The sequence below is a fragment of the Perissodus microlepis genome, chromosome 3 (genome assembly GCF_051167445.1).
Source record: "Perissodus microlepis isolate ML-2025 ecotype Zambia chromosome 3, ASM5116744v1, whole genome shotgun sequence".
Lineage (NCBI taxonomy): Eukaryota > Metazoa > Chordata > Actinopteri > Cichliformes > Cichlidae > Perissodus > Perissodus microlepis.
Genome location: NC_140463.1, coordinates 14,716,985 through 14,734,421, shown reverse-complemented (window position 1 = coordinate 14,734,421; position 17,437 = coordinate 14,716,985).

Here is a 17,437-nt window from a genome sequence, read left to right as displayed (position 1 = left end):
TGGAAAAGTGTGGACTTTATACCAGTTTTTAAATTGTGTTGATAGGCCACATAAAACCAGAGCTATGATAAAAATATCTGCAATGTTTGTTTTTTTCCTGATTACTATTGTTGTTTATATTTACAGCAGGAAGAAACTGAAAAAAAAAAGTTTTATAAGTAAAAGGCTCAAAAGCACTCTCTGCCAGTGAGCAAAAACAAAACCAAAAAATAGTGATGTGCGATACCACTGATTTCCTTTCTGATCCGATACCAAGTAAAATTCAGGGTGGTATCAACGATACTGATCCGATACCGATACTTTGTACAAAAACTTTTTCTTTTCTTTATTGTATGGTAAATGGTCTGTATTTGTATAGCGCTTTTACTAGTCCCTAAGGACCCCAAAGCGCTTTACACATCCAGTCGTCCACCCATTCACACACACATTCACACACTGGTGATGGCAAGCTACATTGCAGCCACAGCCACCCTGGGGCGCACTGACAGAGGCAAGGCTGCAGGACACTGGCACTACCGGGCCCTCTGACCACCACCAGTAGGCAACGGGTGAAGTTCCTTGCCCAAGGATACAACGACCGAGACTGTACAAGCCAGGCCTCGAACCGGCAACCTTCCGATTACAAGGCGAACTCCCTTGAGCCATGATGTCGCCCGTATGTTTTATTGTATCTCAAATTATCCGGTTTTTAAGTCTGACGTCACTAGTCTGGGCTTAAACTCCACTGCAGGTCCATATATCAAACGACCACTATGGCATTACTGAGAGTTGAAAAACTGTCTAAAGTCTTTCATCTTTAATAAAATGATCAGCGTTCTGCTCTACCAGGTGTAACAATTGAGTTTAACATCCAGGCATCCATGAAAACGGAATTTATGACATTTAACGGAGTTAGAAGTTAGCAGGAAGTTAGCTCGCTAGCTTCCATCTAAATACAATATAGCATGTCCTGACTGAGGGATTTTGGAAACAAATTAAAACGTACAGCTCTGTTATCACTTCCGACATAAATGAAGACAGAAAACTAAACAGCAGTGACATTTTTAGGGTTTTTGAAGTTTGGCTAGCTGGTAAATAATGATGTGCTACATGACCGCTAGCAACACAGCTATGTGAGCATAATATAAACACGCTAACTTTTTTCCACTCGATAAAAGTTAACGTGAGTGTTCTCGGTGGTCAGGAACAAATGTAATCACATGGCAGGATGCTGTAAACGGACCAAACATCAGCCAGGAGAACAACTGAGATAATCCATCCACAATACGAGGTTAGTCATTCATATACTGCTGCATGGGCTGGGCTGTAGTTACATCCTAAGGTTTTACAAACTGAGCTTAAATAAATGATTAGCGGTAATAAAAGCCGAGGGAGGTCAACAGTGATCACTGACTGTTTTAGGAGCTTTTTGAGATTAAATAGAAGAAAATACAAAACATTAAACATGTTAACAACACAAAAGCCATATTAAACGCAGCTACTTTAGGCCCAGAAGTAGGATTCGTCACGTCATCACCTAAAGACCGGATAGCATCATAAGGATTACAGGACATAAGATTACTTGTTCTTATCACTTAATAATGCAGAATTCATCATATAGAAATAGAAAACTGAAGCTGTGCGCTATTTGAACACCTTGCCTTCCTGCAGCACTAAAGGACTCCGTGAGAGACGTCTGTCTCGCCCTAGCAGCACCTGTCCCTGTCCACTCCTCCTCTTCAGTTCGCCTCAACATACGCTCGTCATATTCTGTGATATGATTTACTCTGAGGTGTTTGACAAGATTAGTGGTGTTGCCACAACACCTCCCTTTCTTGCCAAATATATCGCAAACCACGTCTTGGCTGTTTGTGGAGGCAAAATACGTCCGCACGTGACTCAATTTATGCTCAGCCATTGTTGTGAGTGCGCACACCAGGAGCTGCAACACATTTATACAGCCATATTTCGCACATGACAATTAAAGGCGGAAGAGGAAGTAGTTCCTTTGAATGTAGACAATCCGAATGATATAGTTTCTTTCCACTGTGTTCCTGTTAATGATTAACTACAAATCTACCCTAAATTACTAAAATATCGATATTTTAATATGAGATTCGATTCTTGAACATAAATGACTGATATCGGAGGAATCGATATTTCAGTATCGATCTTCACATCACAACCAAATAACCCCACCCTTTCCTACTGGTTGAAAAATGTACCATGTCGACCAATCAAAAAATTATATGGCAACATGGCATTTAGTTTTTTAGGAAAGGGGGACGTTTTAGGAGTGACGGCAGTGTTTTGAGATGTGAGAGATTTGCGACGTTTAGCGCAAATCTCGTGTAGTTAGTGTGTAGTGTAGTCAATAGTTTTGTCATGTGTGTCAGAACAATGAGGACACTACTGAATGTTACAGGAGTGATTCAAGCCTGCGGGTATCAGGCTGTTGTTCTCCTTTATCTCATAGTGGACAGAAATTATTTTTTGGAGTGACACAAATAATTTGTGTGGCATCAAATTTTATGCAGAACACCTGATTGTTCTGTAAATAGTTTGAAATGTTTATTTTAAAAAAACAAAAGCAAAAAACCCTTGGCTGCATTTTTAGGTTAACAGCTGCAAAAAACTTTGTTAATTGCATAACTCACTTACTTATTTGATGAAGTAACTATATAATCAATTGCCCAACATTGGTCATTATTTATGTTAGGATGCCCAGGGTTTTGAGTTTATTATATTATTTATCATTTCTAGTCTTTGGTTTCTTTGTTAGAGTTCTATTTTATGGTTTATGTCTCTGTGTCTGCCCTGGCCCCACATCTCTGTTCCCTCTGTTGTAGTGCCTGCCTGTGAGTCTGTGTCTGTAAGTTCAGTCTGTGTTATGTTTCCTGTTTTACTTTGAAAGTCCTTGTGTCATGTAAATGCGTCTGGTTGTGCTTCCTTTGTCTCGTTAGGCCTGATTTGCCCCAGCTGTGTTTCCCTCCTGTTATCCATTCCCTGATTGCTCCCTCTGTGTATTTAAGCCCTGTGTTTCAGTTTGTCTGTGTCGTGATCTACCGTTTACTATGCTGTGTGTTCTGTCGGTTTGCCTGAGTTTGTTTTTTGGAGTCTCGGTTTTGTTATCTTTTTTGAGTTCACGTCTGTCTCCGGAGTCTGCACTTTGGGTCCTTTTCCTGCCTGCACACAGCCATTCCATAACAATATACTGAATTTTGCAGACAGTGTTACAGGACTCTCTCCCAGACCAAAGACTCATACTCATAATACAAGTCAGAGTTCAAGTTATGTTTACTTCCAACAGTGTTAACAACACTACACGGGTATGTGTAGTAAAAGTAGTCTAACATAAATGTAATTGCTGTAATTTGATTATTTTAATAAACCATGTAACTTGGATGGATTCGATGCTGGCGTGAGCACAGTGCACACGTCTGCTGTCGCTCACAGTGGCTCAAGGGACCGCTCAGGGGGTTTGTGTGTTTGCTCAGGGGGTTTGTGTGTTCGCTCAGACACATGAAAAATTTGAGGGATCATTGGCTACAGGCATCACCCTAAAACATGTAGCCTCATAGGCAGTGTAGTCTATACTGCAGGGAGAATGGACTGCCATACCCCTTATGCGTCTGTGAGCATGAGGGAGGGAGAAAAATGAGGGTGGAAAAGTATGAGTTGTCACTGACCAGAAACGGGAGATGGAAGCATGTAAATATGATAATAACCAGTGCAGCCAATAAGAGTTCCTGACGAGCCCAGTTGACGGGACTGTACATTGTGTTAGTGTTTTCCTCTGACAAATAAGTCCAGTTGGAGCAGCCTTTCAATGCCTCTCTCTGTCTCTCGCCAGAAATGTTGACCCAGACAACAATGTAAAGCTAGTTTTCAGCTACAAGCCTGACACCGAACCCGACGTATTAGCCAGAGGTCCCTTTTACTACGGTTCAGGGAGTGTTTTTTTTTTTTTTTTTTTTTTTTTTTTTTATTATGTGCTTCGCATGTTAAATAAGAGCAAAAAGTAAGACTGAGGTATAGTAGTGTAAAGTAATGTATTAGACATCTGACTATGATGGTTTAAATTAGTCAGCAGAAACACTATGCATGCAATGTTCAAACTGTCTGGCCAATTAGATGTAACTAATAGATGTCAAATGGTGTGTGTAAGTGTGTAATGTCCACTAAATCTAATTGTTTAATACACAGTAGAACCTCGACTTATGAAATTAATTTGTTCCCGAGGGTCTTTCGTAAGTTGAAAATTTTCGTAAATTTTCGCACCTTTTGAGTGGAAAATGGGCAATAGGCTAATTGCTAACTGCAACAAAAATATGTCGTTCAAGTGGAACAGCAAGCGCAAGTACGAAAGCAACGGGGTTGTCACATGATTCGGAAGGCACTTTTTAACTTTTTAAAAAGTTAACTTTTGTGCTTTTTGTACCTTTTCCCTTTTTTTTTTTTTTTTTTTTTTTTGTTAAATGGGGTATTCATAAGGCGGGGTTCAACTGTATTATTATTGTACAAAAGTGATGAAATGAATTTATAAATGTTTGTGTTGAAGTTGTATAATAAATACACAGATCTATCCAGCATATATAATGACCCTGTGGACATACTGTAACTTTAAGATTCATATTTATCTGTAGTTCTAAAGTTATTGCTGACTAATGATGAAAAATCTTAAAATAGAGTCATTATTCTCCGATTCCTTTGTCTTTATCATCCTCTTGCTCCTGATTATAATCGTCATAAATCAAAAGTTACCTTTTGGAGTATTTGACATTTTGAGCCTGTCGCCTTTGTTTTATCTGTTTATGTGATTTTTTTTTTTTTTTTTTTTTTTTTTGGACCTTGTAACTCCACTGCTCCAGTCTTCCAGACAATTCATGTCGTAGCTTTTGTCTCCTTTTAACACCCAGTTGTTAATTAGACATCAGTATTTATCTTTTCTCGTACTCTTGGAAACCAGTATAAAGCTACGTACGCTCGTACACAGGTAATTTTGAAAAAAGCAATTTCCGTTTTTAAAAAAATCCCATCCACACAAGCAGTTTTGAAAAATTTCTCTGTCCACATGTAAATGTTAAAAACTTAATGAGGGCCCATCAGTAGTCTAGAAGCCTGAGAGAGAGAAAGAGTAAACAGGGTTTTGTACCCTCACAAAACCTCAAGTACTTCTGAAAAGTTTTGGTTTTTCTGGAAGACCAGCTAATTTTGTGTTAGTTTTCAAGTGCCTTCGTCATTCCAAATGTTACAGTTTTTCTCAGTTGCTTTGGTGCATTTCTCACAACAGAATTGATCTCTGCACCAAAACTTCTCAAAACAATTAGTGCAAACTGCAAAACATGGTGGATAACTTGCAAAAGTGAGTCACTTCATCAAAAAGAAAAGTCAGTTGTTCAAAAGCAAGTCAGTTGCTCAAAATAAGTAGTCAATGCTTCAAAAGCAAGTCCCTTAATCAAAACAGATAATATATTCATCAAAAGCAAGTACTTATATCAATCAAAGTGTCAGGGCTGTCACAATTACAAGTCATTACACCAGCACCTTTGGTCACAAAATCAAATGGTTTGAACATGTTCTCATTGTGACGGATTTCTTTGTAGGTGCTTCCCAATGACATGTCAAGTCTGGACAGCATGCATGGCATGTTGAAAACCATAAATTGTAAAGGAAAATCAAGACACTTCATATGCACTCTTGATAATATTTAATTGAAACTGTTCACAGCATTGTGCAACTGGGGAAATACAGTAAATCAAACATTTTACAGCAAACATAAACTCACTTAGACAGTAAACCTTACTGCAGTAGTTATGAAACAAACAAAAAAAAAAAACCCTGAAAAACAGACACTGCTGCATATCAATCATTGATATCTAGACGCTCCCGTCTGTCTGCCCACATATTTGCATCAACATCACAGCGAATGTCAGCTCTATCGATGCATCGGGGAAAGTATCTTCTGGAGTGTCGAATCCACCCTCTGCAGGACTCTGCTGTGATGTCATCACAAGCTGTATCCATAGCTGCTAGCAGGGTCATTTGGGTATGTGGATGCCTGTCATATACCTTCCACCTCCAGGAAGAGAAAAACTCCTCAATTGGATTTAGGAATGGAGTGTAAGGAGGAAGAAACTCCATAAGCATCCTGTCGTGTGCTGCAAACCACTGCCTGACTACAGCAGAGTGATGGAAGCTAACATTATCCCAAACCACTACATACATTGTCCGATTGTCACCAGGATCATCCCTTTCATTTTGTGGGATTAGGTCCCTATAAAGAGCGTCCAGAAAAGCCAACAGGTGTTGTGTATTGTATGCACCAATACGAGGAATATGCGTGTGAACGCCATTTTCTGAGATTGCTGCACACATTGTAATATTTCCTCCTCGTTGGCCTGGGACATCAATGGTGGCTCTTTCTCCAATGTGATTTCGTCCACGCCGTCTGCCTTTTGCGAGATTGAATCCCGCTTCGTCAAGATATACAAACGTGTGCAGGGGTTCCCTGGCCTCCAATTCAAGGATACGCTATACAAAGGATGAGAATAAAAAAGTCTGTAATGGTGCATTTGGCACAACAGATTGTACAGTTTGAATTGTAAATAGGATTACAGTAACATCCATAAATGTAAGTGCAGTACATGGCCTAAACTTTTACAGTAAACAGAGGTACATATGCAAACATGTTTTACCTGTACATACTGGTGACGGAGCTCCTTCACTCGATCACTGTTCCGTTCAAATGGTACTTTGTACAATTGCTTCATGGACATTTCATTCCGTCTGAGGACTCTGTCTATGGTGGAAATTGATATTGACTGAATATTTCCGAAGATGGTGTCATCTTCTACGACAGTTCTATGTATTTCTCTCAGTCTCAAAGCGTTGTTTGCAGCCACCATTGCACAAATCCTTTCCTCTTGCTGCGGAGTCAAAAGTGGACCTCCTCCACCTCTTCTAGGTTGTCTGGCAGTCCTTTTTGAGATGCAGATGAAAAAACACAAACATAAATAAGCGCAAACATGCTTACAGTAATTGTTACAGGACTATCATTCAAAACTCCTTTCTTTACAGCATTACTGTATTGTACCACAGCACACTATGCCACACCTGGGCCAAGTCTGCGCTTCAGTTACAGTACGTCTATATGTAAAGATCTATAAGGTCATGTCCTAATGCAAGTCTCCTGTATGACTATGAAAGTGCGGAGCAAATTAGTTTGTGCTGAATAACTACATTACAGTATGCTCACCTGTTTCCCCGACGAAATGTCTGAATAATAGAACTTACAGTAGTTCTCCCAACATTTGGCTGCACCCTTCGACCAGCCTCAGCCATTGTGAGGCCATGGTTTATCACATGATCCACTAGTATTGCCCTGATTTCGTCAGGAACGTGTCTATGTGGTTGGCCTCTTCTTACCCGGTTTTGTCCTCGTCCTCCACCGATCCTCACCCCTCTTCCACAAGGCTGACGTTCCATGTTCTGCAGTTTTGTAGATTCAGTATGCACCTCATGCCAATCCTGTCTGTTGGTTTACATTATATATATACTTGTAGAGTAGGGGATACTGTAACGCGATTCACCTGTGACTGGGTAAAAGAGGCTTTTCATTGGTTGCAACTAAGAGTAACACACACCAATTTTCATTAGTGTGAGATAATGTTCACCTGAGAAAAGTAATTTATGGAGATTTTCATGGAAACTCCTTAAAAATAGGGTTTTCAAAATGGGTGTACAAATTGTTTGACAAGATGTTCAACAATTTTGAGTGCACTGACAAAAGCAATGGAATGAAGACTATTAGTTGTAAGGACAATGATTATTCAGCCGGTACAAGTATAAATAATTGTGACATTCATGATAAAAGCAAGGAGATAGTGATGAATAGCAAGTCAAAAGTGACCATTCTTTAGATATTTGTACTTACTCAACTGCTTCATGTCCAAAGGCATTTGCACATGAAACCGCCACAAGATTGTGCCAAAATGACTACATGTTGTGGAGGTTGAACTAACTATTGTGCAAAGTTTAATTCTGTTGTGAGAAATGCACCAAAGCAACTGAGAAAAATTGTAATAACTAAAGACTCACAACTTTGGAAAGAACAAATGCATACAGCATACATAAATGTAATTTTTTTTTTAAAACGAAAATTTATTCAAAACCGACTTCCGGATTTGGGTTGTGACGACGTCTGTGTTGAATGTAGAAGTCCTGTCCGAAGTTCATTCGGATGCCTCTGTCTTTCTAAATAGAGAGACAGTAACTGCATGTGTATATATATGCAAGCGTGAAAATAACTCCAGATAGTCAGATTAGCAGCAACAGTATTTTGTATATATCCGCCATTGTAGAAATTTATCTCATGTAAACAATAAAGTGGCGCACCGTGCGACTTCTAAACGCTGCACACCTTTGACGTTGTGTGACTACGGCTATGTACACTCGTACACGGGTATTTTTGGAAACGGGTTTTTTTTTTTTTTTTAAATCCCATCCACATGTGCGTTTTGAAAGAATTAATTTTTTTTTTTTTTAAAGTAAATTTATTCAAAACCGACTTCGGCATTTGGGTTGTGACAATGTCTGTGTTGAATGTAGAAGTCCTGTCCGAAGTTTACTCTGATGCCTCTGTCTTTCTAAATGTAGAGACAGTAACTGCATGTATATATGCAAGCGTGCAAAAATTCCAGATAGTCAGATTATCAGCAACAGTATTTTTGTTTTTATCACTATTATAGAAATTTATCTCATGTAAACAATAACGTGGCGCACAGTGTCACGTCAAAAAAGGCGCACAACTTTGACGCTGCATGACTAAATCTCAGTTTTTGCGTTTACGTGTGAACGAGAAAAACAGAGTTTTTAAAAAAATCTCCACCCTGGCAGGAGTTTTTAAAAGTTTCAGTTTTCAGCACCCAAAACACCGTTTCCTTGTGGACCAAAGGCCCAAATGCATGGAAAAATCCACATTTTCAAAAATACACCTGTATGTGTGGACGTAGTCTAAATGTTACAAGTTTTTAATGGATCAGATTCAGCGTGTGATGCATGCTCAGTCATCCAGGTAAGTAAATCTCCAAAAGTTGATTCAGTTCATCTGGACGTAGCGTTTCACTACGCTACGCTATGTCCAGATGAACAGAATCAACTTTTGGAGATCAGGTTCAGCTTTCCTTCCCAGACGGACTCTGTGGGCAGTGTTTTGGAAGTTTTCCATTAAATGAAGCCGACAGACAAGCTGTGAGCAGTAGCTAACATCGTTTAATCAAAAGAAAGAACAGAAAACCAAGCTTGGTGGAGAGCCTGCATGATTGCGGGGCAGACGGTCAGCAGAGGACCACCCAGAGGCTAGCATTGCTCTCAGTTAAATACCTTCTTCAGGAACAAAAGGCAGTACACAGCTGTTTCACACCTTAAGGTTCACACTCACGTTACCTCCATGACCTCCCACTCCACTGTTGTAAGTCCCCCTCAGTGGTGTTTATGGGGCAGGTGGATGAAATCCTCCGCTTTTGTAATGAGATCTTCTGTGACTGCAAGGGCAGGTGCCCTGAAAAACTGAGTCTGCGCCGTGATATTTATCAGATAATGGGGAGCTGAGCCTCTCAGTTTATGCCCCCTCATCATGTATGAGACACCCTCATGGACTTTAGAGGAGAACTCTAATTGTAATTTTCACCACCATCTCCCCATCAGTGATGGCTGCTACCTTGTTTTTTTTTGTTATGAGTGGTTTAGCCACTCCATCTTGTAGATCCCAGCTGATCACCCTTACCTGGTCGTGCATTTTCAGCACCCGGATGTGCATGGTTGGGGACCGGAAGTAAGGCGTCTCTGGCCTGTTGGCAATTAACTTCACTAAGGCCATTCTGGAAAAAAAGCAACACAAATACCTTAACAGGTTACTATATTTCTGCTGGATCCAGTTCTGGGATAATATAGTAACGCCTATTACTTTCATGTTGTCATTTGATGTGAAACAAACACATCATTAACTTCTGTGTGTTTCTGAGGTTCCTGCTTGAAATTTACACACCCAAAATCTTTACAAATTTTCTCTAAAAATACAAATTACCCATACAAAATGTTGGTCTCAAAATGAACTTATAACTTATGAGCCTTCATCAAATATATACAAATATCACAGCACATGTAAGTCTGTCCAACTCACTCTGGATTGGTGATGGGATTTCCGACTCTTTTTAGAGAACCGGCTGTTTCGGCTCGGCTCACTAAAAAGAGCCGCCTCAAATTCCAAATCACATTTCTAGCTTTAACTGAACTTCCAAAACAGAGCTACCTAGATCACTTAAACTACACAATTGAAAACACGTGTATTGTTTGTGTATTTAACACAAGCACTCATATATTCAAATAATTAAAAAAAAAAATGTTCATTTACCTTTTACTATCACACACCAAATCCGGTCGTTGGTACTTCCTGGCTTGTGTAGCCACTAGCTAGCAAAGGCTCAACACTGCGCATAGCATAATGGAGCACTTCTGCTGTCTTTTGTACGTGCTATGGAGTTTTTACGTGTTTTGGAGTTTGTACTTGCTTTGTCTCTAGGGGCCACCGTAAATATACTTTTATTTATTCACTCCACATAAAATGTAATAAATAAATCATATAATACAAAAACCAACTATTCGCATTTCAACTTTTAACTATTTAAATTTTCAGCTTTTTCCTTTTAAACCAATTTAAAGTGAAACAACACAAAACACTGCAAACCACAACACAATTAAATCTAAATTAAAATATGAAAACAAAAAGAAGATGCACATTCTGTCATATGGGCCTGCATGAATAAACTTTCTGAATCCTTTATCATCTGCAACTGAAAACAGTTGTGGATGATTACTATACCTTTCTAATGTAACGTTGTTGTCCCTGGATGTCTTTCTCTCTCTTTCCCTCCTGCTCTGTTCCTGTGCTACTGCGAGTGTAACTACCGCCCCTAAGCACAAAGCGAGAGAGAGGGTGAGAGAAAGAAAAGAAAAACCCACGGCTCGCGATAAGTCGGCTTGCGTCGTTCACGTCAAAAATCCTGCTCTTTTGTTCACGACCGACACATCACTACTAGAGACAAAGCACGTACAAACTCCAAAACAAGTTTCAAGCATTAACTGAACTTCCAAAACAGAGCTACCTAGATCACTTAAATTACACAATTGAAAGCATGTGTGTATTGTTTGTGTATTTATACACAAGCACACATATATATTCATATATATTCAAATAAATATTCAAATAATTTTAAAAAAAGTTCATTTACCTTGTGTAGCCACTAGGTAACAAAAGCACAACACTGCACGTAGCATCCTGGAGCACTTCTGTTGTCTTTTGTATGTGTTTTGGAGTTTGTACGTGCTTCAGGGTTTTTACGTGTTTTGGAGTTTTTATGTGCTTCAGAGTTTTTACGTGTTTTGGAGTTTGTACGTGCCGTGCGACATTACATCACTACTCTGGATGGAACCCAGAAAAAATCATAGTTTTCTTTCCCTGACTTCATTTTTTTGTACCAAATAATCATAATTAAAATAATACTTGGAAATATGTTACTGTACACAAAACACTTAAAGAAACAAAGAGTAATCATAGAAGATTATCAGAGAAACAATTCATGCTGCTGAAGTGAATAACAGCAACATTACATATATTTTACTTTTAAGACCTAGCTAGGGATTGTGCAGTCTGTGAGTTCTTACAGCTGAACACTTAACATCATCAACATTAACGTTTATAAAACTCTTATAGATCCTGAAGATTTGTTAGATTTTGTAAGATCTTGATATGACATATCAAAAATAAGGCACTATTTTTCATTAATACATTTAGATCTTAGCAAAGTTTAAAAAAAATCTAAATTAAAAGTCCCTCAAAGTGTCAAAGGCTTCAAACTGAACATTTCAATATCCGAACAACTTGATATCTTATGGACTGTCTTCTAATGTAGTCGCATGCCCCTCAGATGGCCAACTCCTGTAATTTGGCCTTCTTGATCTTTCACCTTGGGTGAACCAGCTTGCCACACTCTCTCTAGCATCAAATCTTCCAGACCTAGTGTAACCGGTGTGATTCTACGTTGTGTCTGATAAAAAAGGTAAAAGAAAGAAAGACCTCCAAGTAAATAATTTGCCCACTCCAGCTCCTACGACCAAATACAAACAGTGGGGAAGAGGGTTAGCTCAACCCACCACAGCTTCCAAGCTAGCAAGGAGTATATATTCATGCTAGGATTTATGGCGCCTAAAACACATTTATGATACACACATACTACACACTTATAACATCTAACAAAAACAGGCTTAATAATGACAATAATTGAACTAAAATCGCAATCATAAACATCAGGGTGGCTAAATATGAATTATGTGTGTTTTAAGGTGTTGGAAAGAAATGACACCCACCTCTCCCACAGGGGAATTGTAGAAAAAGGGGAGAGGCAAAAGGGGTACACTGTATTTATAGGATTGCACCAAAGAAGAAGAAGAAAAGAATGAGGAGGGGCTCTAACTGATAATGAACACAACTACTGTCATGAAACGCTGTGTGGCAGGCAGGAGATGAGGACTCAAAAGTGCAGGACTCAGACTCAGGGGATGAACTCAAAATCACAGCTTTATTGGCTGGTCACAGAAAAACGAGCATACAAAGTAAACTAAGCTAAACTGGGAAACAATGGACTAAAACTCACAGGGAGACACAGGGAGATCCACACAGCATGAGGGACGACGCGACACTGACTCAGAGAAACACAGGGTTTAAGTACACTGGGAAATAACGAGGGGAATGAGACACAGAAGGAGGGCACAGCTGGGAGAAATCAGGACCGATGAGACAAGCAAAGCACGACACATTCCCATAAGACACGGACCTTCAAAGTAAAACAGGAAGGATCACACACAAGTACAATAATACAAAAATCACAAAGAACTAAAAACGCTGGGTCAGGAGACCCAGGACCGTGACAGTACCCCCCCCCCCCGTAAGGGCTGGCTCCAGACAGCCCAAACCCAGAAAAACAAAACCAAACAGAAAACAACCCAGGGCGGGCGGCGGGGGCCCAGGACGGAGGGCCCGGAACAGAAAACAAAAGCAGAGCACAGCAAACACCGGAGCCCAAGAAAACAGCCCAAACACAGCGCAGGTCAGGGGGCCGACCAAGCGGACGGCAACGGCGGCGGGGAAACAGGTCAGGGGGCCGACCGCGCGGAAGGCGGCGGCGAAGGAGACGACGGAGCAGGTCAGGGGGCCAGCCGCGCGGAAGGCAGTGGCGGCGGCGATTCAGGCGAAGGAGGTCTGGGGGCCGCCCATGACGGCGATGACGCCCGACCAGCAGCCAGGAAAGCGGCCGGCAGAGACGAGGCGGAACAGGACGAGCTGGAACTGATGACGGTGTGGCAACCGCAGGACCGGATGCCGAAGCCACTGCGGCAGGACCAGGTGAAGACGAAGCCGGAGCTGGGCCAGACGAGGCTGGGCCAGACGAGGATGAAGCAGTGGATGAAGCAGAGGCTGCAGCCGGCGAGGATGAAGACTCTGAGGCTGCAGCAGGCGAGGATGAAGACTCTGAGGCTGCAGCTGGCGAGGATGAAGACTCTGAGGCTGCAGCTGGCGAGGATGATGAGGCTGCAGCAGGCGAGGATGATGAGGCTGCAGCTGGCGGCTGGACGGGCTCCTCCGGGCCCTCCAGCTGACGAGGCAGGAAGCTGGCTAGGTCCTCCTGAACCTCCAGCTGACGAGTCTTGGGGCTGGACAGGCTCCTCGGGGCCCCCCAGCTGATGAGGCAGGAAGCTGGCTAGGTTCTCCTGAACCTCCAGCTGACGAGTCTTGGGGCTGGACGGGCTCCTCGGGCCCTCCAACTGACGAGGCAGGAAGCTGGACGGGCTCCTCGGGCCCCCCAGCGAAAACGGTCTCAAAACCAGTGGGCACCGGAGCCCCTGGCACACACAGGACAGAACCAGCAGAGACCTCTGGCAGAGACAGAACAGAACCAGCAGGCACACGGGCCTCTGGCAGGGACGCAACAGAACCAGCAGGCACACGGGCCTCTGGCAAACACAAAGCAGACTGCAGCTGCACTGAGCAGTGACTCAGCTCAGGCAGCGACAGTCCGGTGCAGTCCTCAGCTGGCTTCTTAACCTCCAGGGGTCCAGAGTAACTGTTTGGTGACATTCGTCTATCCTGGCCTAAAAGGAGATACTACCGATAGACTGCAGCGAGAACTGCCAGCATCTAAGCCAGCCAGACTCTGTCTGTCTATCTCATCATGGTCATCTAAATGCAACGCACAGTAATAGCAGGTTTTGTAATAAGGCAGATTGCGAAAACATAATATCAGAATCAGAATCAGAATACTTTATTGATCCCTGGGGGAAATTATTTTTTGTTACAGTGCTCCATTATAAACCAACATTAAGACGAGACAGACAATACGCTAACTAAGAATAGTACAATATATACATATATATACATACATAAGTCACTCATAAATAAATAGCTGGAAAAGAAACGTGTAGTTGTAGCAGTAACCAGTGTGTTAAGTGGATGCGTTGTACAGGGAGATGGCCACAGGCAGGAAAGATTTCCTGTGTCGTTCAGTGGTGCTTTTCGGTAATCTCAGTCTCTCACTGAACGTGGTCCTGTGACTGACCAGCATGTCATGGAGTGGGTGGGAGGTGTTATCCAACATTGTCTTTATCTTGGACAGCATCCGCCTCTCCGACACCACCTTGAGGGAGTCCAGCTCCATCCCCACAACATTACTGGCCTTACGGATTAGTTTATTAAATCTGTTGGCATCTGCGACCCTCAGCCTGCTCCCCCAGCATACAACAGCATAGAGGATCGCACTGGCCACAACAGACTCATAGAAAATCCTGAGCATTTTCTGGCAGAGAACATAACATTAATATGTAATGTTAGTTGATTATTTACCTGTCATATTAACAGGAGAGGACGTGCAAACGCTACCGCTGCTGCTGGGTTAAGATTCATTAGTCCGGAGTGGAATTAAAAACACGACATTCATTTAAGGTTTTTGTGTGTCTTGTGAGCAAATGCTTTTGCATATTCATAGAACCAGTTTTAAATTCCCATCCCTAGAGACTACTGAAACCAGAACCACGTAATCTAGCGCAATATTTTTTTTTGCATATGAAATCGGAGGAGTTGTACTTACATCTTATGCCATCAGCTTGTCGTACGTCACGGTTTCCTTACATATATAGCTTTACAAAAATTGCATAAAAACCACTTGCAGCAACAAAAACATAATATTCCAGAAACACGCTTTGCCGATCTGATCAGCTGTTTGTAACACTTCCTACATTGGACTAGACGTCAGCGCGAACTATCCCATGTCCGCCATTACTTGCCCGGAAGTGACGTCATTTTCACGGAAAATGTAATTGTGTACCTTTGGGGATTTATAAGCCTATACTGGTCATGTTTGGATTCATGCTTTTCTGAATACTTTCTGGGATGCTTAAAACTCAAATCACACTGCTGGTTTATTTTGATGCACATGCTATTTTTTGGTAAATTTGCGTTGTAATATTTATTTTTGTTTTTTCTGCAGTATATAAAAATTGGTGTATCTCAAAAATAAAACTATGAAGACACTCAAAATAAATTTCCTGTTGTTGGAAACTATTTTGTGCAACTTTTTTGTATTTAGTTATTTACAGTCTTAAAATTCTCTAACTAGAAATATATGTTAAAAAAAAAAAAACTAAAATGATTTTCAATTTTTTCGTAGTTTATTGTACTTTTTTGCACTTTATGGTAAATGGTAAATGGCCTGTATTTGTATAGCGCTTTACTAGTCCCTAAGGACCCCAAAGTGCTTTACACATTCACTCATCCACCCATTCACGCACACATTCACACACTGATGATGGCAAGCTACATTGTAGCCACAGCCACCCTGGGGCGCACTGACAGAGGCGAGGCTGCCGAACACTGGTGCCACCGGTGTCATGATCCTGGGCCATATTGGCTCGGCTCGCGAGTCTGCTTTTTATGGGACTCGATTGGCTCTAGGTGGGCCGCGCAGCCTCCAAACTGCAAACGCTGCTGCCTTTTCCCCACATCGTCCCACGGTGATAAGAGTTGGAGGATACAGCCTATCGCCTGCCACAACTCCTCCGGCCTTCTCAACTTCCGGTTCACCTCCCCAATCGGCGGCCGAGGAGAGGTTTTGTGCCTCCGACAAGCAGCATATCTCCGCTGCAGTCCTTTGCGCTCTTCCTGGGACTTCCACGCTCGGAGCTGCACAAGCTCCCTGTCTCTTCGACGCAGCCCGGCCCGTCATCGGCTCAGTCAGCCGACGTCTCCGAGGTGCCTGCATCTACGGCCTCGGGAACTCACGGCACAGTTCCCAGGAAAAAACGGCGCTCACGCCGTCGCCACCCTAAAGTTACTGAGCAAACTCCGGTGGTGAGTGAATCTGACTGTTTCTTCCATGCCACTTCCAAGTCGGACCGACTTGGACAATATTCTGTTCCTGAGTCCGCCGTTTTTCACGTCTGTAACTCTTCAGAGACGAATAGTAAGTTTGAAAATGACTGTGTTTCCAGGCCTCATAATGTTTCCAAGTTCACCTCTGCACCTATTAAGCATGAGACTGATTTCACTGTCCCCCAAGAGACCGCTGTTCAGGCTGAACTACATAAATCTGACGCTCTAAGCCCTGTGTGCGTCATCCCAGAGCCCGTTAACTCTGTGTCTAGTAATTCTGGGTCAGTTAATCCAGGGTCTGCATTACCTACCCTCACGCCCATGGTTGAGAATGACTGTTTTTCCTTTGCTCCTCCCAGGTCAGCGGTAATTAACACACAGACTGATAATCTCACCCTAGAAAAGCAAAAGACTATTTTTGAGTTGCATACTTGTGAACTAAATATTAAAACAAACAGTCCTGAGGTTCCTGTTCCTGCTGAAACCAGAGGGGACCACCTGGAAACTGACCTGTGTGTCTTCCAACCTTCAAAGGCTGCGCTTTCTGTTCCTCGGGTTGCTTTTGACCCTCTGTCACATTTAGCTTTCCCTGCCTTGTCTGTTAGCTCTGACTCTGTTTCTCCAGGGGTAAAGGATGTTGCTCCTCTCGAGTTAACAATAGCTGACGCGAAGTCTGTTAACTCAGGTTTTGAAAACACTAAGACTGTGCATTCTATCACGGTTGTTAAGGTTAAGGGAAACAAGTTACCGTCCGTCATGTGTAAACTGCTGGGGGAGCTCAGATTGAATATGTCAGAGTTAGTTTCGCACCCAGTTACTTCAGACACTACCTGTGTTAACTCCCCTACTCCCGTACCTGCTGAGTATAAGACTGTGGATGGTGTTTCTTCACTCCTGGGCTATGCTGCTCTCCAACCAGCGTATTTGGAAACAGTCTATGAGACTGCTTCTATTTCTATAACCGCTCCTTCTGAGCCA